Genomic DNA, 27,899 nt, shown 5'->3' with positions numbered 1-27,899 from the left:
TTTTAGCCACCAAAATATTAGGTAAATGTTTTCTTTTTTTGCTAGGATAGCATCAATAATTTCATTTTCCAAAATATTTCCAACTCTTTATTTCATTGTGTAATACAACAGAATTAGGCATGTGGGGTACAACAATGCAGAAGATAGTTTGTGAAGGAGACTGAATTACCTCATCCAAATTTTTAAAGTAACTTCTCTGCATGGCTGTGCAGTCTGATTAAAACATTTATTGATCTTTTAACAGCATCAGACACTCCTGTTGGTATGTCTCAGAATTATCAAATACTTTTAAATGAAGAAAATGTTTCATTTTTTTTTCAAAATTTGAGCATCCTACTGATGAGCATGAGTCAGGCTTCATCAATGGGTGAAATACAGCACAAATCTCCAGGTACCAGAAGCCAGATATGCCCAGGCAGGTCTCACTCAGAGAAGGGGATGTTGGGTTCAGAGTGAGGAGTTTTCTTCCTGGTGTGGGAAGACACAAACACAATGCTCCAGAAAGTGGCAAGTGAAGTACAATAAGCCCATTTTTTCTCCAGGCTCAGACACAACCTCTCTGAAAGAAAACAGTGATTTTTAGATGTCTGTACAATTCCATAGGTAGTCAAGTTCCATTACAGTGACAACAACAGATTTCAGAACACCTCTTGAAAAACATCTTCTGAAGGCAAAATGATCACAAGATACAATTGCTGCTTTTAAAAATGTACAATCCCTCTGTGTGGGAGTGGTTGTTTTTTCTTTTCAGATGTGAAAGAAACATAGCTGCAGATACATCTCCTGCAAACAAAATAAATAGAGGTAATTCAAGTTAAAGTTAGCATGGATGACTAAAAAGATTATTCTGGTAACTCTTTTTTAATCTCTTTAACTCTCCATTTTTTATGTGCATTAGTTCAAATGCCAGTGTCAAGACAGACATGAAGTCTTTCCCTTTCTCTCTAATTCGTTCTTCATGACTCATTTTGCCTTCAAAAGGAGTTTATTGTAATAACTATGGCATAAAATATAGTCACTGACTGCAGCAATAAGGATTTAAAAAATATGTATATGTCTGTATTTGCTTTCAAGTTAAAGAAGCCCTGAAATGTTTTTAAAAATCTGAAATTCAATAAATTCTTCAGGAACTTTTGTTTGACTGACACTTTCAGCTCCAATATAACCTCCAATATAATGAATATAACCCTACTCATAGCCAATATGAAGTCAGTAGGGGATACCTGGGAAGGGAGGTCTGGAAGAAGGGCTCCAGGCACTCCTCAAACCCCTGGAAATCCTTCATCCCTTCTTGATGGGGGGAGACCTTGCTGGGCAGCACATGTGGTGCTGTCAGTGCTGTCCAAATATCTGCCAGCAGGTGTCTGCAAGATTTCTGTCCAAAAGTCGTGTAAAGAGCCCAGGAAGAGGCAGAGGTGACAGCAAGGAGGAGCCATGGCAGAGCTGCCTGAGCTCTGGAAATTGGGAGAGGTTTCTGTGCCATCTCTCCTGGACTCAGCCCCTCAGCAGGACATGGGTTCACACTCAACCTGCACATTCCAGGTCTCTGACTCTCACTGTGTACCAGACTCACCTTCTGTTTTTTCTGAGGCATGTTAAATTGACTTAATTCCATTTAGATTTGCCCAGACTCCCTTTTCAGGTTTTAGACCCCATGTGAATGCCAGCACCCTCTGACCTTTGGAGGGTTGGTGTTACACAATGTGTGACCCAGCCAGTGAATGGGACTTTGTGTGAATACCTGAACTTTGCTCAAGTTTTTAAAGCACTTGAAGCAAATTTATATTGTGCAGTGTCATTATTGCTATCAAGTTTTCTCTGTGCCCTTCACCACCATCCCAATATCAGATAATTTTTATGCATCAGCTTTCAAAATGAACTCTCAGTGGTATTAAATAGATGTCCCTTTAATTACCAGCTCCATAAAAGAGAGGCTTGTATATAGCTCGTGGATTGCTGGTATCATTTGAGGCTAGATCAAAGCTTGTATAAGAGGAAACAACAATCTGAACATAATGCTACCTTTGGAGAGCAAGGATTTGTTGTAGATCACAAAGCCTGGCTGCAGCTTGAGCAGGATTTCAAAAGCAGAACTGCCATTAAAGGCATATGGGGAGATGAGTGGAGATCATCAGTGTAGACATTGAAATAGCAAAGAAGATTTGGGCTGGGAGAGCAAAAAAGCCTGGTAGAAGCATCAGGAATAAATAATCCACTTACAGGCATCAAACTCCAGCCAACAAAACAAAACAAAACAAAACCAAACAAAACAAAACAAAATAAAAAAATAACATCAAAAAGTTTTGCTACAACTAGATCAGAGAAATTTGTCATGCCCTCTCACTGTCTATCAGGTAAAACAGCATTGGGATCCACAGAAACATCCAAAAAGAAATAGAAGTTGTTCTCCACTGCAAATCCTGCACAGGAAGCAGTGAACTGAAGCCATGAGCACAATTTCATCTCTCTCCTGGATAATTGACTGCTTCACTGAACACCTAAAACCCTCAGCACTCCTCCTGAGGAGCAAAGTTAGTGCAGGTTTGGGAGCTGGACAACCCTTTCTGCCAGCTCTCCTTTAAAGCCCCTCACTGGATGTTACCCTATAGATGCAGGACATTTTCTAGTGTGACCCAAGGAATTATATAATGATTATGATTTGTAATAAATCAACAATGTTAATTACTGTTTTTCTTATTGCAAACCCAAACAGAGGATATCAGATCCCAACATTGTGCTCATTCCTAAAACTGACTTAGAGGGAAGTGCATCCTTTTTTCTCACACAATCACTCAAATTTGGATGAATAATTATTAGAAATTGGACAGAGCAATGAACTAGCAGATTTTGTAATTAGATGAATAATTTTAACTAGGTGAGGCATTAGCATCTAGAAGAAAATGAAAATTCAATAACTACATTAAATTTCAGCAAAATGGGTTAAAAAAGTATAATGCTAGAGAAACTTGTATCTCCATTCTCAGACATGGAATTATGGTACTTATTTCTATGGGTTTTCTACCAGCACTATTAATGTCAGCTGTGGTTAGAGGTAATTAATATCACACATTTCCTACCTTCAGAACTGAAGTGCTGAAGCAAAGTTACATAAATAAACAAAAAATTGTAAATAAATTGGTTAAAGTTAAATTAATGAGAATTTTTAGTAACTTCATTGACCTGTGGTGTAACTGTACTGCCTCAGCAGTATTTATGATAGTGACTACTGCTTATCTGGTGATGTCAAACATTCTCTAAAATAATATTGATTACTTCTGCTTCATGCAGCTTAATAACATATTAAACTTTTTGACTGCTTCAGAGAAAAAATGTCTTAATCTGGATCTCCATTCAAAAACCCCCTCAAACCAAAAATAATCTGTGATCAAATCTGTCAATGTGCTTCCTGTAAAAGAAAAACAACTGAGTGCACCCTGTGATGAAATCCACCACCTTATGCAGTTTCTCAGAGCTCTGTTTAACAGTATTCACCACCAGCTTCCATTAAAAAAAAATAAAAATGCGTACAATCCCAGAAGGGAAATGGAAATCCCTGCCTGCACATAATTTCTTGATTAATTTCTTGATTAATAAGTGTGGATGCAGCATTCACCTGCAGAGAGCAGGCAGGGTGAGTCTGCAGGTCCTTGCAGGATTATCCACAACTGGAGCAGAGCAAAGCAATCAAAGTTCAATTTGTGGAGCCAGGGCAGAGAGGGAGGGCAGGAGAGCTGCTCTGACTGAGCTGCCTGCTCCTTGCCTTGGTGATTTATCTCCAGCCAAGCTCCCAGCACAGATCTGGGTGAGATTTGCAGCAGAGGGAGCAGCTGTATCTGTGCTCTGCCTTTGCAGGCACTCCAGGACAGGGCTGCAGTTCTGGTGCCAGCACAGGTGCCCAGACAGGGTGGCAGAGTCTGTCACCAGCCCATGAAGCTGCTTGTTCCTGCACAGGGCTGGGGCCGTGGGAAGCAGCAGCAGGCAGGCTTGCAGGCACCTGTGCTCCTGAGTCATTAGAAAAATCCATTGTCTGCTGTCTCTCCTCTTAATGAGTCATTTAAGAGATGGGGTGATCAGCACAATTTTCCTAATTTTTTGAGGTATTTCTGAAGGAACTGTGAAAGTGGTTTTCAATCTTGTGAGCAGCATTATGAACCACAGTGTCATTATGAGTTCAAACCTCACCTTACACCTGTGAAAAGAGGGCTGAAGGAAAAAACACACATGGGAGTGCACATTTACATTGAGTTGGTAGGACAGAAGGCACCTGATGGCAGTCTGGACAGGCACAGCTCCATCAGCAGTGTCCACTGTAAAGGTGGTATTTGCACCACTTAATTAGTGGCTTGTCTACAGTTTCTTCTGTCTTAACTCAGAGCCAGGATTAAAAAACACAAAGGAGATGAATTTTCTTGTGTTTAGGCTTGGTTGTTTATTAAATTATATCTAAAGTACAGAAAGTTCTGCAATACTTAAAAGTGAGCAAAATGGAGGCCTGAATCTAATTAGTTACAAGGTCTTTTAAAGCTGAACAGTCCAATAGAGTATTAGCACCTATATTATTTATATTTTTGACCCAAGAACCAAACTCCTGTGGCCCTCAGTGCAGCCCTAACTGTCCAACCAGAAACTACCACCTGAAGAAGCATGAAGAAGAAGATTACCTAAAGGAAACAACACCTAAAATCCTCCATCTTGTCCCATACTTATTACTGTATCATAAAAACCCAAAATTCAAAATCCTTCACCATGTGAAAGCACACACTTCTATTTAACTACACATCCATGACTTTAACTCCATCACCCAAATTTGGAAGCTTCTCCAAGGCCTCCAGGTCAAAAGCAGTGTTCTCTAGGGGGTCAGTGCCAGAAAGCACAGAAAGCTCAAAAATCCCAGGTTTCTGTGATCCAACATTCCACAGAGCTGCTGTCCCCAGGAGCCCCTCTACCCACCAGTCTGGGCAGCCAGTGCCAAGGGCAGCAGGGACAGGGGACAGCAGCCAGCCCAGGGGGACAGGATTTCTACCCTGGGGTTTGGGAGTGGAGCCATCTGGCTGTGAGGAGTGATTCATAGCACCTCTCCTTGTGTGTCTGCAATGTGTTCAAAAGGGACTGGAAGGAAACTGAGCCTCCAGAAGCTCTCTGCCCCTCCAGAGGAAGCTTGTGACTTCTCTCCTGCTGCAGAGCCTGGGGGATGCAGCACAGGCTGAACTGCTCAGCCAAGACACAAGGTGAAAGCACCATCAGCAAGAACTCTGTGAATCTCACTTCATAGTCTTGTGTACTCTAATTTCCCTTTCTGGACTTTTTCTACATGACAGAGCCACCTGAGACAAGTTCCTGCAGCTTCCCCAGCCTCTAGCAACTGGAGGTGCTTGCCTTGCCTAATGCAATGCCTCAGTGTAAAGATTATTTCTGTGTATCAACTGTACAGTGCTTAAGTAAGCAAATATCTTATTTGGTGCTCTTTGGATTTTGACTTCTGGCAGGTTTGAATTTTACTATCTTGAACATCATAGAGGTATCAGAAGGGGCCTACAGCAATAAACAATTCATTGTGTTTGCTCTCCAGTGTGAAAGTTCACTTTCTGAACTGGGGGAGCCTCCTATATGGGAGGTTTCATATCTGCCAGAAGTTTTCACCTGCAGGACATTTTGTGTTTGCAGGCATTGAAGTTTGCACAGTGGTGAATCATGGAGTCCTTTGAAAGGAGAATTTCACCTCTTTTGCAATTTGAGTGGCTTTCAAATATATTTCTAAAGAAACAATACCTAGATTTTTTTCCCTGAGAAAACCTTTTTGTGGTGAGAGAATGACTATGAACAGGAGATTTGTGGAAAGAGAATGAATAAACCAAGGTACAATAAAGTATTAGGTGTACAATTCCTGTGTGTTTGTGGGCTAGGACCTGTATCAGTGTGAGTCACTCCCAGAATGCTTTGTTATTTTCTCTATGTTTTTTCTTTGCCTATTTAAACCATTAGCTTGTGCATATACTTATTGTAATTTTAATAGCTCCTTTTTTCTAGTGTATGTTTGCCATCTCCTCAGAATCCTGGTATGTCTGAGGTGTGCTGATCACATCCAGATCTGTTAGTGACTAACCTCACAGGAAATAATCCCACCTATTAAATATTCTCCTATCAGGACTGTGCTTGATCTTTAGTTTTCCACAGGAAAAAAATATCTGTTCATGTGCTATTAGATACTTTTAGAGTAAAACATATCGATTATCTACATGTTTGTTTGTTTGTTTTCATGGAGTTTTCCCTCGGCTGGGACAAAGAAAAACAAAACAAAACAAAACAAAACAAAACAAAACAAAACAAAACAAAAACAAAAAAACCCACAAAAAAAAAAAAAAAAAAAAAAAAACCACAGTGTAGTAGCCAAGGGCAAGCAAAACAGGTTGCAGACAAGTGTGACAGAATTGTTCCTGTGCTGACTTCCAGGATTTTCCTCTCCAAGCCTGGGGAAAAAGCTGGATCTTCTGTTTGCATGGCTTTAACCTCCTGTACATGAAAATACATTAATAATTTATTTCTGGGACACCCATAACCAAAAGCATTCCTTATTGTCAGGCCAAGTAAGCAGGGAGTGGCTCTGAGTACAATGCAGCTCTCTTGATTCACCTAATGAGAAGAAATTTAGGTTGTCAGTAGAGTTCAGGAAGGTGGGGTGTGTTTCACAGGCAGAACTCATTCTGCTTAAATTGCATTTAGAGGTAAATATGTGGCAGTGTTAGGTAATATAAAAACATAAAAAATAGAGAAAAAAAACCAACTTTGCTTTGGAGAAAACAGTAACTGGAAAGGAAGTGGCACAGAGCAGATGAGCTCCTGCACAGCACACAGGGCTGCTGTCCCCAGGTTCACTGCAGAATGCAGAATGATGAGAGGCACGAGCACAGAGACAGGATCAGGGCTCCTGCTTGTGTTTTTATCCACTTCAGTGCTTCCTTGGCATAGCTGAGACTTGCAAAGGGAATTATTGAGATCCCAAGAGAAAGATTTCCCATTCTATCACCCCCAAGACAGATGTGCTGACTGTATTTGTTCCCTCTGGGAAATTTCCTCCTGAGCCCATCACTGAGTTTGTCTAAATGAAAAAGATCATCTGGGTTTTAGTTTGAGATGTGTGGACAGCTCAGGTGATGATCCAGCTCTCATGCTTCTAGCTTGACCTGCATTTTGATGGTTGCCATCAATCTGCTAAAATCACAGCACAAAATCTCTCAGACAGGAATGTGTGCAGTGAGCTCTTGACAGTGATGACTGCAGCCAAAATCTCCTTCTCGTTCCCAGATCCTTTAACAAAGGAATTGTGTGCATATAATTTATTTTATTAAATTCACACACAAGTGTACAGATATGAGCACACAGAATCCTTAAATCTCAAGCACACTTCAGCCTCCCCTCATCAGGAATTTAGAATAAACACAGTTCACATGCTAAGGCTACTCCCACAATCCATTATACCAGAAGCTGGCAAAGCCTTTAAAATGAAAATGCAAATTCAGAAAAGGAAAAACCTGTTAAAAATAAACCAATGCATTAACAAAAAGAATATTTAGGTAGTTAACAAGTGTGTTTTCTGACTATCTAGCAACAATCCATTTCAGAAGGCAGCAGGAATCTTTAAGCACCCATGGAGGAAATAGATAAAAAAAGGAGAGAGGATGTTTTTTGTTTTCAGTTTTATAGGACTATAGCTATGGTGGCATAAATATAGAAAACCTCAAAATCCTGGAATACTGTTAAGCATTAACTGATAACTTAATTTCCTAAAAGCAATTTATGAATATTATAATTTTTTTAGCAGTTGATGTACTTTTTTAGTACAGGTACTGTAGCAGTTAGCTGAACTTATTATTTTTTGCCATGAATAGCAGGTAGGTGCCTGCAACACCTACTGCAAAAGCAGGCAAGCAAGAAAAAAAATAGTCCCCTCTAACATTCCTGGTTTCTGAAGATTGCATAGGATGGGCAGGGTTAAATTTAACAATGGAGGTGGTCACTGAAAGCTGCAATCCAAACGAGGCAGGGCCATAGGCCAGCATGGTTTCTGGGCAGTTTGGCAAACGCAGCTCAGGCACAGTTTGATCCTGTGAGAAGGACAGGACTGATCTGGGGACAGCCCCTGGCCACTGCAGTGCCCTGGCAGCAGCTGCTGCAGATGTGCAGCTCTGATGGGAGTGAAAGGCTGCTGTGCATCCACTCATGACACAAAGCCAGGCTTTATCACAGTTTCAACCTTTGACATCAACTAAGGCCATAGCTGTCCCTCATTACTTTGCACTTTCCTGCATCTCTGGCCACAGTCCATCTGATTAGGATGGGATATAAAGCTGAGATACTACAAGGATGGCTCTTCTCACCAGAACCAGCATCCACTTTTCCCCCAGGAGGTGCAGCAGTTCCAGGCAGGGGGTTTGGTGAGAGGGTGGGGGTGACAATCAGAGACACCTGATGCCTCAGAGGGACTCTGCCTCCTCTTTCCCTCCTCCTCACCATGCTCTGGGAGTGCTGTCAGGAGCATTTTTGAAGCCCAGCTGTGAGTGTGCGTGACATTCTCCTTACCCAGACACTCCAGTCCATCTGGCATTTTGCAGCCCCTGAGAAGTGACCTCTCCATGTCTCAGCAGCCCCTCTCCAGCTGCCCATGAGGGCAGGGCTGAAGCCATCTGCTGATGTTTGTGCCTGATGGCCAGAGGTGCAGGCAGGTGACAGAAAGGAGCAATGTGGGCAGGGGTTACCCCCAAATCACAGGGTACACATGATCTCAGAGCTCCCAGGACTGGGGGTGGCATATAGCCCAACACCATCAGACAGAAAAGGAAAATTGGCTTAAAACTGTTTGGAACAAAAGAAGAAGAAAAAGAGGAACTGATTGGAATAAAAAGAAAAAGAGATGTTTGTGCTATTTCTTTTGCTGTGTTTGAGAAGTTATATATGCAGTTTCTTCTCTGCAGCTCTGGACAGCAGGAGCTCACTCCTCTAAAACCAGCACAATCCAAGATTTCCATAAATCTTAAGGACCTGCAATCCAAAGCTTTAAAGACAAAGTGTCATAACTGTTGGATTTTTGGTGGAGGCAGAAGAATTGGCAGGTTTGTGTCTCAGTTGTATGGAAAATCCAACAGTTGTAGTAACTTTGAGAGAAAACAGAGAAATTTTGGGTATGACTAGGAAAAGAAATCCTGAGCTCTCAGTGGTTGTTTTCTTTATTCTTGACTCTTTACAGTCAGGCCTGAGGCAGCTGGTACAAACCTACAGCATTTCCAGTAGTGTCTTTATGATTTCTGTCCAAGAATAATGATTTTAAAATGTATGGCACCCTCAGGAACAAGCTTCTGGAGACAAGATGTTTTATGACAATTAGAAGTATAGAGATCTCCTTCCACACCTACATACTGCTTGTGCTAATGCTCTCCTGTAATAAATACTTTCCCTCTTTTTATTTCCACACCAAAACACAGGCTGGGTGACATATGAAGCATTTGTACAATGTTTGCAAATAAGTTGTGCAAAATCCAGTTAAGGCACAGTGTTGGCACTGTAAGATGTGGTATAAATCAGGTGTTGCTTTCCTGACAGACAGCAGGCTGTGTCCCAGCAAGATCAGGCTGCCAGGCACCCTGGACACTGAATTTGTCACTGTGCTCATTTATCTCCTGTACATTCATCTCCTGGACATGTCCAGCTACACTGATATTACTGCATGGAGTGTTACTGCCATGAGTTTGACCCCACTTTGGTGTGGGACTCCTTTTCCCAAGCCTCTTCACAAACCAGAGGAAAGTCCCACAGCCACCAGCATCTCCTCCTCTGTGTGCTCCAGAGTCCAGGACAGAGGTGGTGGCCCAGGCACAGGAGAGGAGATGCTGGGGAAGGTGAGCTCCATGTGTGTTCCTGTTGGGATTCATCAGACACTGTGAGCCATAGAGGTGGAATCACCTTCCTGAGGCTGCTGATCCCACCAGCAGCACAGCCCATTGCTGCTCCTTTGCACAACTTGTTAACTGAAACCATGATGTTCAACTCCTTCACTTCACAGACATTTCACAGAGACCTTTTGAAAACATGGCAATGAGCAGGAATGGGACAGAGTTCATATTCTTAACCATGTCAGAAAGGGTTGTAGCTATGAAGATTTAGCTGGATCACGACATTTCCCAAGGTAGTTTGCAATCTCAGTTTTACCTGGACAGAGAAAGGGAACAGGATGTGACAGCCACCATTGCAGCTGAGACAGCACTGGCTTACATTTAGATATTCAGAGATAAAACTGTAAACTGGCTGAGCTTAACCTAAAGAATCAACATCCTTGTAACAGACCACAAACATTGGATTACAGATATTTCACAGGCTAAGAAAAAGAACATTCCTGTGGTCTCCCACACAGCTGGCTTGAATTAATTCTCCTGCTCCCAAAACACAAATAAAAGACTTGGTGGTAATCCCCAGCTGCCAATTAAAAGTAAAGAAGATATCTTGGCCCAAGCTAGACAATAAAGTCACACAGTAACAGGCTGTCACTCCACTGCCTCTTTCTCTCCAGCTTCTGGTACTTGCTTCATGGAGACAGATTTTTTAACAGGGCCTGTTGTGATAGGACAAGAGGAAATGATTTTAAACTAAAAGAGGATAGATACAGGTTAGCTATAAGAAAGAAATTCTTATGATGAGGGTGGTGAAGGCACTGGAACCAGATGCCCAGAGAAATGGTGGATCCATCCCTGGAAACAGTCAAGGTCAGGTTGGACAAGGGACTGAGCAACATGATCTAATTAAAGATGTCTCTTCTCACTGCAGAGGGCTGTACTGGATGGCTTGTAAAGATCCCTTCCAACCAAAAAAATTCTGTGATCAGGCTGGACAGTGTGATTCTCCAGTTTGGTGGGTACTCAATCCCATCCTGGGATTGCCCTGCTTGCCCAGGGATAGCCATGCAAACTAGATGCCAGCTTTGTTAACACTGAATACCTCTGGAGGAGTAAAAGGTGCCACCTGATTTTTCAGTCAGGTGCTTTCTTTTCAAAAGCAGTAAAGCAAAAACAACAACAACAAAAAAAAATGAACTCTAGGAAAGTAAAGGATCAAATTATTTGTTGAGCATTTCACCCTTTGAGGTTTGAAACAGAGATTTTAGATTATTTCCTCAGCCTCAGAGCTTGTCTGACTCTCCCTCTCCATTTACCGGAGCTACCTTCTAGTTTATGTAAGTTGTCTGTGATTTGCAGTGGACTTAAACCCTCTCAACAGGGGTAAGTGCTGTCCCTCCTGCTCAGCAGCTTCCCCTTCCCATGACAACTGCTCCTCCCTGACACTCACTGACTCCTCTGCACCAGCTCCTTTGAATCTCCTCTTTCCTCTTCCTCTCTCCTCCTTTCACACCTTTTGTAAGGCTGATTCTGTGAAGGCTGTTTCCTGATTAATTTTTTGGCAGTCTGTGTCTTCACAAACTGGATCAGGGATGGGTTGGACCATCTCCACCACTCTCTCTTGAGCAGACTCCTTAGGGATGCAGTTTGTTGAGGGGTGAGCAAGGAGGGCACAGTCCCTCTGTCCTGGTTTGGAGGGCAGGTGTCTGCCAGTAAAGAAAGGCAGAAGACTCTCTTTGAAATGGAGAATGTGAACCCCCTCCCTCCAAATTATGATGATTTTGAAATTAAGGGGCTCTCAGACAAAGATATGGGAATAGGAATAACAGTTCTTTACTAGGAAAATTAAAATAGAAATACAGTATTACAAAGAACAATCCCAAAACACTGACAGAGTCAGTATCCAAGCTGACACCCGTCAGTCAGTCAGGGTGTTGGCACAGTCCCATTCAATGGTGGCTGCATCCTCCTGCAGTGGCAGATGTGGTTCAGCTGGAGCAGTGCTCCTGGAGAAGGTGCAGTTTTCCTCTGAAGGTCCAGGGATGATGTGGAAAGGTCTGGCTTTCCTCTGGAATCCAGTGGAAAAGGCTGCTTTGGTGTTCCAAATCTCAGTTTTTATCTAGGTAGGAAAGGCTTGGCTCCTCCCCCTGGCTGGAGCATCTCCCAGTGGATTGATGTAATTTTATCAGTCATGCACTGGGACTCAATGGGCCAGCAGCAGATGATATCTTCCTGGAGGAAGGATGGGTTGTGGAAAAGATGAAGATGATTGCCCCACCTGGTTTTAAAGATAATGTGTGCCACAGAGATAAGGGTCACTGCTGCACCCAGCTTCAGCAGATGGTGACAGAATCCACATTTCTGTCACATCCTGTATTGCAACCCAAGACACCCTCATAGGGGGCAGCCTGTGGGATGGCCTGGGCACTCTGCCCCTAAACCAGGGGAAAGCCTTTCCAGGGAAAACAGCTGAGCTGGGTCTGGGGTGGCCACCTCCCACTAAGCAGGCTGTCACCAGCTCCATGCACCTCTGACAGCCTGCCTGGAAAAGCCAAGGCATCTACTTTCCTCAAAAAGCAAAACTCCAGAGCTGTACAGGATCTTTAACAACTCTCCTGGACTTCAAGCTTAAATTAATATTTTAGACATTAATGTACATGATGTTTATTCCTTTGCTTCCTTTTTTTCCCTGCCCTCCAGTTAGACTAACTTATTAGAACTCCCCAGCTCAGTTCTTGCTCAAGGCCAAATCACATAAAAAGTATTGAAACACAAAATTGCACCATCTCCTTAAAAAGATATCACTAATGCAACAAGAACTTCAGAAGTGTTTATGTCTTTTGAAAGATCTCATGATTTTTTCTCTCTTGGGCAGTCTCTAGGAACTTGTGTTTTCAAAGCTTCTACTGGGCAACAATCTATAGAGACAGCAATGCTCTGGGGGCATTTCTTGCCCCAGAGTCCCACCCCTCCATAACCTGCAGCACCCTGAGGTAAAATATTCTCTCACAGGCTGGGTCTGACTAGCCTCCAATATCATTGACTCAACCCCACTCCAAATTAATTGAGAAGTTAATTCCTGTAGATTAAAAAAAGATACGTTTCTGTGTTGGACATTATTTTACAATTTTGATGTGCTCTAAGACAAACCTCCTGCAGAATGTTTAATATTGACAGAGACTGTCTGGGGGTATTTTTAGGCCAGTGCTCTAGATTTGAACACTCCCACTAATGGATACTCCAGGACAATGAATGCTGTAGACAAGGAGTAATTAACTGGGTTTGGCTGGAGCTGGGAACTGTCCCTAAACCTCAGCACTCCCCTTGGCCAGGGAAAATGTGTGGATCTGGATAGAGGCACCCGGCATGGCCAAGCTCCAGCTGCTTCAGGGTGCAAGGAGTGAATGGAGAGAGACAAGAGAAGGAGAAGGGTCTGGAGAAGGAGTTGTGGGCAGGCACAGGAAATTGGCTGGCCATTTCTGGCTGGTTATCTCTCAGTGCTGAGAGAAATCAGTGGTTCCCCTGGGGAGGGAACAAAGAACTACTTTTCAAACCCAGATTTCTGTATTTCATGTGTGGTCAATTAAATTGCTCTAATCTGCTCTTTTGAGATTCTTGGTAGTGTTTGCTTTGTGGGAAGAGCTCTATTTGGGATAAACATGGTGTAAACATTACAAATGGGTATTTGCCAGGCTATGCTGAACCAAGCCATTAGCTAACTGAGAAGAAGTATTCTGTGAAACAAAACTCAGGTATCCATTTCCAACAGGGCAAGCTGCTCATGCAAGAGGACAACAAGATTCACAGAGGTTGGATAAAGGGCAGGAGCCTGCTGGGAAAGAGCTTAGAAAAACACTGGCATATTACTTGGTGTGCACATCTCAAATGCTTCAGCACTGTCGAAACATTTTGTGAAATAGTTGCTCCCATACCTGTTGAATTAAAGGAAAGATGAGTCCTCTCATTTTCTTAGCTTTGGCAGTGGGCATGGAAATGATGCTGTGCTGGCCTGTGAGTGTGGGGGGGATACATCTGCTGAAGATCAAAGCACAGCCAGGGAGCTGCACTGAGTCCCCACACAGGACACCTTGGGATGTCTGTGGGGTCACTTCCTCACTCAGTTGAGCCCAAGGTAAAAAACAGAGCAAGGAAAGACACGCCAGGATGCCTGGGTTGGGTGCAGTCTCATCACTGAGCACAGCGGCAGCTGTGCAGCAATGCTGTCATCAATGAGAGCAGGTTCCTGCAGGTTCTCTCCTTGGTCTGGGCTCACCCACGACCAGCCCCCAGCTGCTCCCTGGGGCCAGGCAGGAGCACAGGGGTTTGGCATCACAGTTACCTGATTGCTGCAGTGGAGAACACCTGGGCTCCCACATGCTCTGTGCTAATTGCTGCTAGTGAATAACTGAACTAAAAAGGCTTCAACTCCATGATTTGGGTCAATGTCTACTATTCATTCATCAGTGGACACCACCAATCATTTCAAGCTTCATTAGGCATGCAATTATGCTGAAACCCTTTTCTCATGCATGACTTGGACTACCAAGAAAAGGGAGTAATATAGAAAAAACCCAAAGCCTCTGACTTTGCACAAAGCCTTTGACTTTGCCCAAAGGCAAAATGTCTGTGTGGCAAAAGAATTTAGAGGTCAATAAAGTATTCCACAGCTGTAGCCAAGCTGGGGCTTATATACAAGCAAAAATACTAATGATGGATATTCCTTGTTTAATTGAGCAATGGAATGACTCAAAACCCCAACACAAACTGCATCAACATCTGTAAGTGTGGAGGTGCTTTTTGTTGTTTTGTTTTGTTTGTTTATTGCAGGTGATCTCCTCCTGTGAGGACATGGACTGAAGGCTGATCAGTGTTGTTTGGTGATTTGCCTCTGTTGGAATGAGTTGTGAGTGGAGAAATGAGGACATGTCAGAGTTTAAGGGCAGCTCTAGAGACATGGCTAGCTCATGCAGAATTTGTTTGGCATTAATTCCTGAGTTTTTCCTGCCAGAATTCATAAGCTGGACTATGACAGAAAGGCTTCCTAAAACCAGCATCAGACCACATCTAGTGGACACAGGGTGAAAATAAAGGCAAAATAAGACAGGTTGAGAGAAGGCATGGTCTGATACAGCTCCCAGTGGAGTCCTTTTCTGAAATGAGAAGAAACAGGATGAGGTTTTTCTATCTGTGTTAGGAGAAAATATGCTGGGCAATTAAAATGAGATCAGAATCCTGCCTCTCCAGTGCTGGCAAAGAGACCTGAAATGATCTGTCATCAAATGGCCTCGGAGAGGATCATCAGGAAGGCACAATGTGATGAAGCTGAGAAGCTGACCTGAGACCTTATTTTGGCTTTTACCAGTGACTGGAGAAATTATTGCTTTGGTATTTTAATTGCCACAACCTCTGCAGAGGATGCTGTTAATGCCCCTGTTCAGGGTGAGGTAGGATTTTGCTGTGGATGTCACACATGTGCAAGGCAGCCCCTACCCAGAGCTCTGTGGGAAAACTTGATCAGGTAAATTGTTTAGGAAATCTGGATAATAACAATTGAATATTGCTTTTATTTCTGAAATTTCCATCCCTACATCCAAGGCTTAGCACACAAAAATGTCTTTAACATGCTACAAGCAACACCTTCACTTACTTTCCTCAATCCTGGCTTTGGAGGTGGTCAGGGCTTTTGTGATTTGTGACTCCTGGCACTGGAGTAGCTGGAACAACAGGCACAGATCAGAGGGCTGGACAGTCTGAAAAACCAATTTCTAAACTAGGAAGACAAATTGAGTCTATTTTTTGGGCCATATGGTGTCCACAGAAATAGAGTAATGAATGAGATGTCTTTTAAATGTCAAATTTCATTATTTTGGATGGATATTTGGCAATTGATTTTTAATGTTGTGAACAATATGAGAAAACAAACCACCTGTGTAGTATGCACACATATACCTAAACAGAGTCAAGACAATCAGATTTAAAATATTAAATAATAATAAAAAAGGGATTTAGGTTTGCCAAGTCTTTCATCCCTTTGTCCTACTATCTTTCTCATGGTGACCTCCCAAGCCTGTTTTTCTCTGTTGTTCTATATTTACACCAAAAGATGCAGATCCTGGCACTGAGTGTGGGGAAAAGCAGATTCACCCTTTGTAGATACACACTGTGGCAAAGGACAATTTTTAAGGTGAGGATGTGATTATAAAGCTAAAAAACTGTTAAATAAATTCTTATAAGGATTTGGAGAAGGACTGAGTCAGCAAACAGCCACTAATGCAAATGCCCTTAACTTTGCTTTTCCTTCCCTGAAATCAAAGGAAGCATATGTGAACTGAAAGCACTTTGCTGCACTGAGCCTATTACAGGAAACACAAAATATCCAGGTCTACTTCACTGTATCAAGCAGGAGAGAGGAAAAGCAATAATGAACACCAAAGAGACTGAGACAGAGCAAACAGAATGTAAAGGTTCACATAGAGGTGATCAGCAGCTCACTGCTCCCTCTGCTTATCCAGAAAATATGAACTCTGTGCATAACCACCACATACATTTGCTGACTTTTGCTTCCCAAACATACCCCACTGTGCTAAAATGAGAATACATAGCAATAATTACATCCACAGTGGGCTGGAAAGCAGGAACTTTTTAACCTTGCAACACAGAAAAGCTGCAGGGGAGATTTTAGTTTGGAGGTAGGAAGGGACAGAAGAGTGTGGTGAGTCCTCCTAAATTTGTAAGAACAGTAATTGTTTATTTCATGGCCACAATTGTCCAGGACATCTTTTTTTTTTTTTTTTTTTTTTTTTTTGTCCAAAAGCCTTCCCCTTATGTACAATTTGAATCCCTTTCTCTAAAATGGATCATGGATCAGCCCAAATTCACAGAGATGTTCTCTGGACCAGGTAAAACAAAGTGTTGGTCCTTTTCAACCAAAGGGAAAACTCACATTCCTGATGAACTGAAGAACTGGGAGCTTGAGAGACAATACTCAGAAGCCCCCAAAAGGATCTTAGAGAAATCACATTGTGCAATGGAAACCTGGCTGCACAAGCCCACATTTATTTATTTATGCAAATGCACGATTTATAGCCTCACTGGTGATTTGTTGTTCAGCTGTACAATGATTAAACAGAGCAATAGATTTTAACCAGAGTGTCAGCTTGGGTCTTTCATACCTCTGTTTGGCTATTATATCTAACAGTGAAGACACTGAAATAAATTGTTATTGCCTCTGATATGCAATAAAGTCCTTGGGAAGAGCCTCTGCACTTAGGGAAGCTTCCTGCACTGACAAGTGAGTGTTTGTACCGGAGCTGCTTCTGTGGTGCCTTCTTACCCTTTACACTTGCAGAAAAACAACTCAGTGTAAAATGCTCACAGGTCCCTCTAGTGCCATGGTTAAATCCTCCAGACTTTTGTAACAGTGCTCATTAATTTTTGGGTATCATCCTTCCAGGACCAGCAGCTCTGCAGTGCTGTTTCCTCGTGCCCAAACTGCTCCAAGCTCCAAGGAACAGCTGCACAGATGTGCTGGAATGCTGGGTCTTACTGATACAAGGGGATTGTGAATAACAGCAAACAAATAGGATTTGCTCTTGAGATGAAATCTTAGGAGTTCCTGCACTCCTTTTCCATGGAGAGATTAATTTAGTGGAGAAAAATGTCTGCTCCTCTAGCCTCTCCAGGCTGCTTGGTCCCTGCAGTCTGTGGCCAGGTGAGGTGCAAACATCCTTCTTGCTGCTGGCCCCCAGTTCAGCATCCCAGAGCTGTCCAGGCACTCAGGCAAAGTCCCAGCAACAGAAACCTTGCCTAAGGCAACAGGAAAAACCTTTGTCAGGGCAGGGACACCCTCAGCCTTTCCAGCTTTGACCAGATGAGGTCACAAGATTTAAACCAGTGTCTGAAATCTCAGACTGGCTGCAGCTTCTCTTCCTTGGAGACTTGCTGCTGGAAGGAGAATTTCTTTCTCCTGAGAACTGCTAAGCATCACGTGCAGGACAGCTTTGGCAGGGCTTTTTGGTGTGTGAAACTAGAGATAAAATGCTTTCTTCAGCAGAGCTGCCTGGGAAATCCAGCGCCTTGGGTTGGCTTCATCAGACCCCTAATTAACCAGCAGAGCAGACCAGGGCTGGTTTGCCTGTGCTAATTGCCCGGCAGGAGGTTTCTGTGGGAGCAGTTATCTATACATACAAACAGGTCTGTAAACACATCAGCGAATGCAAAATGGAGAAAAGAAAGAAAAAAAAAAAACAAAAAAAACCTGGGGTGATGAGCGCTGTTCCTGCCAATTCTACCCGCGTGCTCCCTGCCTTTGGAAAGGTCGGGATTCGCCTGGAGAGCAGCGGGCAGCCCGGATTAATTTTAGGTTTTTTTCATTCCCTACGGGAGCAGGGGTGCCTGGAGCTGCCAGAGCCGGGCCCGAGCCCGCGAGAGGGCGGCATCGGCTCGGGAAAGCCGCCGGGAGCAGCGGCGCTCCGGGAGCGGGGCCGGGGCCGCTCCGCGCATCCCCGCATCCCTCCTGGCACCGGCAGCCGGCTCTTTGCACAGCCCTGCACACGCACCGTGCGCCCGAACGATGAGGGGGACACTGCATCCTCTCTGGTTCAGCCCCCCCAAAAATTAATCCAGCGGGTAGAAAGGAATTGCAGGGTGGAACCGCAGGTCCTCCTTCCAACAAGCGTGGAGAGCTCCCAGAGCCGCATCTGCGGGTCCGCGGGGCTGTAAGGGCAGAGCGCTGCCAGAGATGAGATGCTGATGAAAGGGAAAGCATCCGCGCTGCCATGGCAACCGCGGCCGGGAGGATGCTCCTCTCCTCTCCTCTCCTCTCCTCTCCTCTCCTCTCCTCTCCTCTCCTCTCCTCTCCTCTCCTCTCCTCTCCTCTCCTCTCCTCTCCTCTCCTCTCCTCTCCTCTCCTCTCCTCTCCTCTCCTCTCCTCTCCTCTCCTCTCCTCTCCTCTCCTCTCCTCTCCTCTCCTCTCCTCTCCTCTCCTCTCCTCTCCTCTCCTCTCCTCTCCTCTCCTCTCCTCTCCTCTCCCGTTTAGTTTAGCCAGCTGCACCGTGAGCTAACTGTAAATCCAAACCCGCAAATTTGCTGTAAAATGACGTTTCCTCTGAAGCTTTTCCACTTAGGAATCCGAACTGATAGATTTTTTTTTTTTTTCCACTCCTCTCCCGTGGCAAGGACATAGAAAAGGAATTATCCCCATTTTTTTATTCCTTCAAGAAGGACAATGGGAACCATTTGCTTTTCCGGAGACATCTGCCCCTTGATGACTGTCTTTACAAGGAAAGAGCTCCAGTCTCAGCTAATTCCTTTGAAAAACCAACTAAATGAAAGGCAAAAGCAAGTCACTTCCCCACCCCACCCCCCCGATGTGCAAGGACAAAGTAAAGACAAAATTTCACAGATCTTTCATCACTTCTGATTGTTCAGTGCATTAGGACAATAGCTTGGTCTGTCTGACTCAAGTCTGCGGCTCCACTGCCTCAAGGTCTGAGTAACAAAAGTGACGATAGAATCCCTCCCTCACTTGCAAATGGGCTGTTGACACAGGGACCCAGTTCTTTTTCTCTAGCTGTGGCTTTGCCAGCTCTCCTATTTCCATAAGCTTATAGCATTTCCATGCACCCCCAGAAAGTACAGCCCTTCTGCCTCATTTCAAAGGCATGTAATTTTATTTTAGTTGCCTGACTTTCTATATTTATGTAATTCATATATTCTAAAGCTCTTATATTGCTTCATTTCTACTTTTTCTGGCCTCATCCCTGCCCATCCCATAAATAAATTTTGACCTTCTAGTTTAGCTGGTGAACTGTGTGATCCTGCTGCAGAGGGTTCCTTGGCAATCTGTAGTGCCCCTCTGTGCACACACAGCCCTCAGCTCATTTTTACATCTCTGCTTTGCTCTTTTTGTGATGCAAGTGGTGCACTGGCCTAAGAACTAAGTTTTACAGTCTTTTGTATCTATGGAAAAATCAGCAATATATTAATCAAATATCTAGCTAGATTAATGCCAGGGAAAACTCAGAATTAGAAACTGTCCAAAGAGTAGAAAAATATCCACAGATGTTTACAGCATTTTTGCTGTGAACCACATGAGTTTTTTGATGGGTCAGCTGATATTCTCACAAGATCCCCATGTCCAACATTGACACACCCAGGCAAAGACAGATTTCTCTGGTTTAGTTGACAATATTACACTGAGATAAATGGCTTACAAGGTTTTGTTTGCTGCACCCAGCTGCATTACAACAGAGGACTAAATGAGTCTCCTTTGAGGACAAAAGAAGGTCATATGTCCCTTTAATTGAAACTGCTCTTTTGGAATGGCACAAACAACCAGAAAATGAACACAGAATTGTTCAGTTTCTGTTGCATAGAAGAGAAAAATGCACTGCTTTCTAAAATGTTGTAAATAATAGTTTTAAAAGCTGTATCCCTTTCTTGTCCAGTTTTCATCAGTGCACTAGCAAAGCAGCTCTGTGGTCTAAAGTCAGTAATTTTTTGATATAAATTTATGATTCTGTTAATTTTTAATTTATATTGTTAATATCTGTTCTCTCAGAAGAAATTTCATTTTCCTTATGGACTTAGAGTAGGTAATTTCTATTAGGAAACAGGGAATACAACACAGCTGGCTGGTTGAGATAGCTGTAAAATCAGCCTCCTCTGAAACTCCTCTTAGTGGAGGTGGCAAAAAACAGAGCTTGGGACTTCAGGGTCAGTGATGTAAGGTCCATAAATCCTGTGAATTCAGAGCCTGGGCTCTTGGGCTCCCTGAAGTGCTTTCAGGCAGAGCCACATTGCAAAATGCATGGAGGAAGATTGGCTCCCACCAAAAAACTGCTGAAAAACAATGGCTGTTTTGGGTGTTGTCTAGACAGTCCTACTGTCTGCTAGAGACCTACAAAACTGGGAAGCCTTTTGCAATGCTGGCAAATCACATGGGAAATAACACACAACATAACAGTCCCAGGGATTCCAATCAAATTAAGCCACGTGCTTACAAGCTCTGCTGAACTGGAACCAAACTGCATCAGCTGGCTTTAACCTCTTCACAGATCACAAACACAGGCTGGAAACACCTGCCTCAGAGACAAGGAGGAGCAAAGTTCTGCCTGCTGCCTGCTGCCTGCTGGGGTGGTTCAGGCTCTGGGTTTCAGCAGAACAAAGGGTTAATTAGGGTGTGATGTGCCCCTGTGCTGTGATTTGGGAAAAGGAAGGCAAACTAAGCAGAGGTCTTGGCCAGCCTCTGTTGGCTTTGAGAAAGATGTTCCTGTGAATGGAAAAAGGGATCTCTGCAAGTAAAAAGGGATGGGCATAAAAGGATCTGTCAGCAGCACCATCTTCTGAGATATGAGACAAATGTAGGCTGGCTTAGAGCCTGCAGTCAGTGGAGTGGCACCTGCTTCTGATGTGGGTGAGTTCAGTCCTGTTTTGTCACTTGGGCTTGGTTTTCACTGATGAGGAGCATTATCAACACTGCCCTTGCCACACTGCAATACCTGGCATTGCCACTGCAGCTCCTCTCAGGGACAATGTGTGCTTTACAAGGAGTTTGCTGCTTAATCCTGTTATTTTTAATTGCAGCATGATTTCTTTTCATCTGAAATGCTAATGAGTGGTGTGCTGAAACTCTGTTCCTTCAGCACCACGGCAGAGCTGACATGAAACACACTGACTGAGTCCCATAAGGGTGCCAAACTGAAAAGGGCATGAGATCCACGGGTGGTACACTTTTATGTGAGTAAAATTAATCATACTCAGCACTAGAAACCTGTGGGATTGTTGATGGCATCCATTCTGAAAGCCATTACAGAGGTATATGGGACTTCACTCTCTGGCAATTTGTGGTTATCCATTGACCATGTTCAAATAGTGAGGCTGGGTTTTTCTCAGATGTGTGAGGAACTGACTCTTCTTCAGCCCATTTTCATCAGGCCACATCCCAACAGAGGTGTTTTTTGGCTGGTTTCACTTTTTTTGAGAGACCCTTAATCGTGTCCTGCCCTCATGAGGAGACTGAACATTTGCTTTGGGAAACCTCAGGATGTGAAGTGGATGTTTCACAGAGAGCTAGCTCAAGCCAAAGCTCTCCATGTATTGAATAAATATCTCTGTTTTTGTTTCCTCATTGAAACATGGTCAACCTCAATACAAGACAACAGCATTTATTTATCAATGATTGTAAGAGCAACCAATGATAAGCAACTCTCCTTTTTTATGTGCTGCAGGAACCCTTGAAATGCAATTTAGTGCCAAGCAGAAGTCCATGTTTTTCATAATTGTCACAACCACTGGCAGCAGTAGAAAGGTGCCTGCCTGTTCAGCTCACCCATAACACTCTAATAGATACAGCACCAGAAACCAGAAATTAGTATAACATAATGCAACATGATACAATAATATGATATGAACCTGAGTGATAGAAAGGAATAAAAGAATCATCTCTGAAGACAAAGCAATATCCTGGCTCATTCTGCACAGTCCAGTGGATGGCTTCTCAGCCCATCTCCCCAGAAACTGGCAGAACAGAATCACATGACAAAAGGGAAAAGAACATCTGAAATTATAGGAAACGTCTTTTTTACAGTCATTATCCAAATTACATTGCAAGACAAATATTTTCTCTTTTAAACTCGCATATCATGTCAAAGTGTCATCTGAAAACTACAATCTAACCAGGAAAACATAGAAACTCCAAGGGAAGGGAAGTTTCGGGAAGGGAAGTTTCGGGAAGGGAAGTTTCAGGACGGGAAGGGAAGTTTCAGGGAAGTTTCAGGGAAGTTTCAGGGAAGGGAAGTTTCAGGGAAGGGAAGTTTCAGGGAAGTTTCAGGGAAGTTTCAGGGAAGGGAAGGGAAGGGAAGTTTCAGGGAAGGGAAGGGAAGTTTCAGGGAAGTTTCAGGGAAGGGAAGGGAAGTTTCAGGGAAGGGAAGGGAAAGGAAGTTTCAGGGAAGGGAAGTTTCAGGGAAGGGAAGTTTCAGGGAAGTTTCAGGGAAGGGAAGTTTCAGGGAAGGGAAGTTTCAGGGAAGTTTCAGGGAAGTTTCAGGGAAGGGAAGGGAAGGGAAGTTTCAGGGAAGGGAAGGGAAGTTTCAGGGAAGGGAAGGGAAGGGAAGGGAAGGGAAGGGAAGGGAAGGGAAGGGAAGGGAAGGGAAGGGAAGGGAAGGGAAGGGAAGGGAAGTTTCAGGGAAGGGAAGGGAAGTTTCAGGGAAGGGAAGGGAAGTTTCAGGGAAGGGAAGTTTCAGGGAAGGGAAGTTTCAGGGAAGTTTCAGGGAAGTTTCAGGGAAGTTTCAGGGAAGGGAAGTTTCAGGGAAGTTTCAGGGAAGTTTCAGGGAAGTTTCAGGGAAGTTTCAGGGAAGTTTCAGGGAAGTTTCAGGGAAGGGAAGGGAAGGGAAGGGAAGGGAAGGGAAGGGAAGGGAAGGGAAGGGAAGGGAAGGGAAGGGAAGGGAAGGGAAGGGAAGGGAAGGGAAGGGAAGGGAAGGGAAGGGAAGGGAAGGGAAGGGAAGGGAAGGGAAGGGAAGGGAAGGGAAGGGAAGGGAAGGGAAGGGAAAAGGCTGCTCAGACCTTTGCACTTCCACAGTTTTCAAGGACCCCTTCACCAGTTTGCCTCACCTCCCATATTCCAAAATTGTCTACCCTGTTACCTGCACAATCTTATAAAATAAAAGAATGGAATGGAATAGAATAGAATAGAATAGAATAGAATAGAATAGAATAGAATAGAATAGAATAGAATAGAATAGAATAGAATAGAATAGAATAGAATAGAATAGAATAGAATAGAATAGGATAAAATAAAATAAAATAAAATAAAATAAAATAAAATAAAATAAAATAAAATAAAATAAAATAAAATAAAATACAGTTTTAAGAATTAGTTTTTCTTGCTACATTTTACTTTGGTTTCCTGTTACTTGCAAGCTGCTCTTCAGAGCCTTCAGTATTATACAGCCCACATCAAGTAAATCTATATCAGCAATGGATCATTGATTTTCTTTTAGCATATTAGAAGAATAAAATACAATATCACAATATCAAAAGTACTTTAGATTTTGTTTCATATGAACATTTACAAGGATAAAAAACATCAGATGACCTGACAAATCTGCAAAAAAATTCACATCAACTTTCCTGGTGCAGAATCAGGCCCAGAGAAAATCTTGAATGATTTGGTCTGCAGACTTCAGCCTATGAACATCTCACAAGATAATATCTTATTATGCCACAGATAATACAGATGAAGTGTTATTTATTCAAAATATGGAGGTGAGCATTGAAGGAAAGCCAATAGCAGTGAAAGTGCTCAGAATGTGAATGCTCCATCTAAAATCTTTTGGCATTTTCATTCCTTCTGTTGTCCTTGGGAGTGGCTGTCCCTTTGGTGACACTTCTTGTGAAACAGAAGCTTTGCTGCCCTCATTGACACGTGGCTGGTGTGAGCTGCCAGCTCTTCTCCCTTAAATTCATGTGGAGACCTCAGTGCCCTGAGAGAAATCCATGGAACTAGTTCAAATTTGGTTAGACTCTTGGAGAGGAGGATTTAGCAGAAAACAGAACTATTCCAGTAAAACTAAAAATGTCTCAAAGGTTTCCCAGTGAAATGACACTGATACATACTGTGCTCATGGCAGTAACACCCCTGTGATAAACTACAGGCATATTTGATAATCTGAAATAGTTTTGATACCTCCAGTTTTTATCTGCTGTAGGATTACACCTTGCAACTCCCTGATAAGAAAATCTCTGCATTTCCTACCTATGTGGATGTATTTTACTAAAATTACACAGCCATTGGGCCTCATACTACTAATACTCTTGAAAAGTTCAGTCTAAAGTCCAGTAACACCCCAGTCATTCAGTCTCCTACCACTAAAAACCTAATGCATTTGTGTAAAAGGAAAAAAACATCCAGGCATATCCAAACCATTTGTTACAGGAGATCTAAAATGAAAAAAAAAAAAAAAAAAAGAAAAAAAAATGAAATGAAAAAAATGAAAAAATGAAAAAATGAAATAATTTTTTTCTTTCTGTTCCAGGTCATACTCCAAAAAAGGTGAGCTATGGAAGTGATGAGATACAAAAGCAGTATATATATAATTTAATTGATTTTTTTACCATCACTTTTGAAATTAAATGTGATAGAAGGTTTCTAGTGGGACAACCTACATGGTCCACTTAGATGCAGGTGGATCCACCTGCTTTTCCAGCCTGGGTAACCATCCTGAGCCTGTGCTTGCCAAACTTGGCTTTCCCTTTCTGACTTGCAGCAGGAGAAAACTTTCCAGAATTGAATTTCTGTGATGTCTGTCAGAGAACATGAGTCTGTCCCTTACAGTGAGATCCTACCTGGTCTCCTTTGAGTTTTTAACTTAGAGTGCCTGGGATCATTCAGATATTAAAAGTTCTCCCTTGAATCTACCAGAGCTTGGACTGAACCTGCACCTCCCTTATCTTCAGCTGGAACCTAGACAAACATTATCCAATATTTTGGTTTTTTTTTCCTTTTGTGGAATTCAGCTTACAGGATGCTTTATCCCTCTGCCTTTGTGGGACACCCACACACCTGCAGTCCTTGTTTCAGCAGGAATCTTGATCCATTTAGCTGCTGCTTTTTAGAAAATAACATAATTCTGCAGGCAAATATTTATGGGAAAGAATTCTTCTGACTGGCTTCAGATCTGAGTTACACTGAGAAGCAGAAAAATCTTCCAGTGCAAATTGGAGGCAGCCCATGTTATTATTCTATAGACACAGACATATCCCAGTTGATTCCCTTATTCTTAAGCCAAACACTCCAGTGGTTTAATCTTGGTGATTACTTACAAATTATTGACTCAGCCCCCAAATTCAGTTCACACTAGGGAGCCTTCCTTATAGCAGATTTTCCCTTAAAGCTACAAAAGGAGGTGATATGTTCCCTTTTTGCTTTCCACTTGCCCAGGAGTGAAGTTGCATTGGCTGCTCACAGAGCTCCCCTTGCCTTGCACCCCATGGCTGTGAGGATCTGAGTGCAGCACTGGTTCTCCCCTCCTGGACAAGACAGCTCCAGGTTCAGTGCCAGCCTTCTCCCACTGAACCCTACCAAAATTTAATTATCTGTAACAAGCAAAACAAAACCCTGCTTCCTTTTTCAGTCCTGCAAGCTGTACCCTCACTAACCAGCACCCAGATTGCTTAAATTGAGAGAAATCACTTCTAGCTGGCCATGGTCACACCTTTAAACTGGAGTAAGCACTGGGAAAAGGTACTGCCTTGAAAAGGTAAGGCCCCAAATAATTTTGAGCCAGATGACAAGTGCAAACATCCTTATGCAGCTGCCAAGTGGTCTCTAGGCTTATCCAGTGTTCTGGAAGCAAACCTGCATTGCCAGGCTGCTCTTGGTGCACCCTCCACAACCCTCCACAGTGCACAGGGTGGCACCTGGGGTGCAGAATTGAGCCAGTTTACACAGGACAGACCCACAGGGCTTGTTTTATTTAAATGCAGCTGGTGTTGAGGGCTGTGTGCACCTGGATCCTTTGGTCCTCTACCTTCTGCTTCAGAACTAGAGCCTTGCTCCCTTTAGCCCAGCAGTGCATTTATATAATGTACAGGCAGGGCTATTTCTGCAGTGTAGAAAGGGCTGGGAAATTACTGTGGTTGCTCACTTAGAGCAATCACCTTTCTCCCCAAATAGTCCCACTCCTTTCAGCAAGGGGTCACTCAGTGTGAGTGAAGAGGCTGCCCATTAATTATTTTGCACAGCTGAGCTTGTCCTTTATGATTTTAGCTTCTTTTCCAGTCTGAAGGTGACAACCATGGGCTCTGTGGGAGCCAAGGCTGGAGCTGGCAGGGGTGAACTTGCTGGCTGGAGTCAGTTTGCTGATCCTGCCTGTGCTGTGATATTTTTTCCCCCCAAGTCTGTTCCATCTTTGGAAAGTCACCCTGCTCATATTGGAAATTATGAAGAATTCTTTCCTCCTTGCTTGCAAATTGGCTTCTCTGGACTCCAGAAATCACAGTTTCCCTAATATATAAACAGAAATATGGATGGGAAGTTCAAATATGTACCATTAACACTGGATGGTAATGAAGTCTATGAACTAAGTCAAATTCTGTTTTCATTACTATGTACTTATGTGCTTCAGAAACCTGAACATCTATAAAACAGTGTAAGAGTAGTGGTAGCATGTTGCTTTCCAAGCCTTTTCCCAACCATTAGAAGTCTTTCACATCTTTAAGTCCATCAAAGAAATACATTGAAAAATACATCTCTGTTTTAAACAGTTTTTTTCCTTAGGAAAGAAAGAAGTTTAGGCACACAACTGTTTAAGATTCAACTTTTCTTAACTATCAGCAGATAGTGAAACAGATGCTGGCAGGCGGTTTTTCCACACCTGAAGATACAGAATTACAAACAAAAAAGGAATAAGAGATGCTCCCAGCATGCAGACACTGCTGGTAATGGAGAGGTCTCACAGGTGTGCATACATTACTCTGTAAATGTGCACAGAGTCTTGGCATATTGAGGCAAGAGCTGTATCAACCTTTACTAAGGCTTGATATCTGTGCAAATTGAAAAAAGAATTGATCTGTGAGCTTCAGAGCAGTGTCTGAACCAACAGTTCTACCAAAAACACACAGTTCTTGACCTGCTCCAACTTTCCAGTGGAATCTGCTGAGTGCTGTTACCTCTATGTAAGACTGGATCCACAGAAAAATTAAATATACACATACATAAGAAAGCATGAATACAATCAAATAAACTGCAGAAAATCCTGCAAAATTTCATTGTGCAAAACCTACAGTGTTGGAATTAACAATTCATGTCCTCATTCTAATATGTATTTGTACAGGGAGGAACTGAATTAAGGAATCAGGCATCCTGGTAGTGTTCACTGCTCTTTCACAGTGTTCTGGTATTGCCAGAGCCAAGGCACCTCCAGAGGATGAACTGTCCCAACTCTGGAGAAAAGTTCCTCAGAGAAACAGCATTTCTCACCTTCTGAAGGGATCTCTCCCCATGAGGACTGCATGTAAAAC

This window comes from Oenanthe melanoleuca, chromosome 1, assembly GCF_029582105.1.
Source record: "Oenanthe melanoleuca isolate GR-GAL-2019-014 chromosome 1, OMel1.0, whole genome shotgun sequence".
Lineage (NCBI taxonomy): Eukaryota > Metazoa > Chordata > Aves > Passeriformes > Muscicapidae > Oenanthe > Oenanthe melanoleuca.
Note: the sequence above shows the minus strand (reverse complement) of the source record.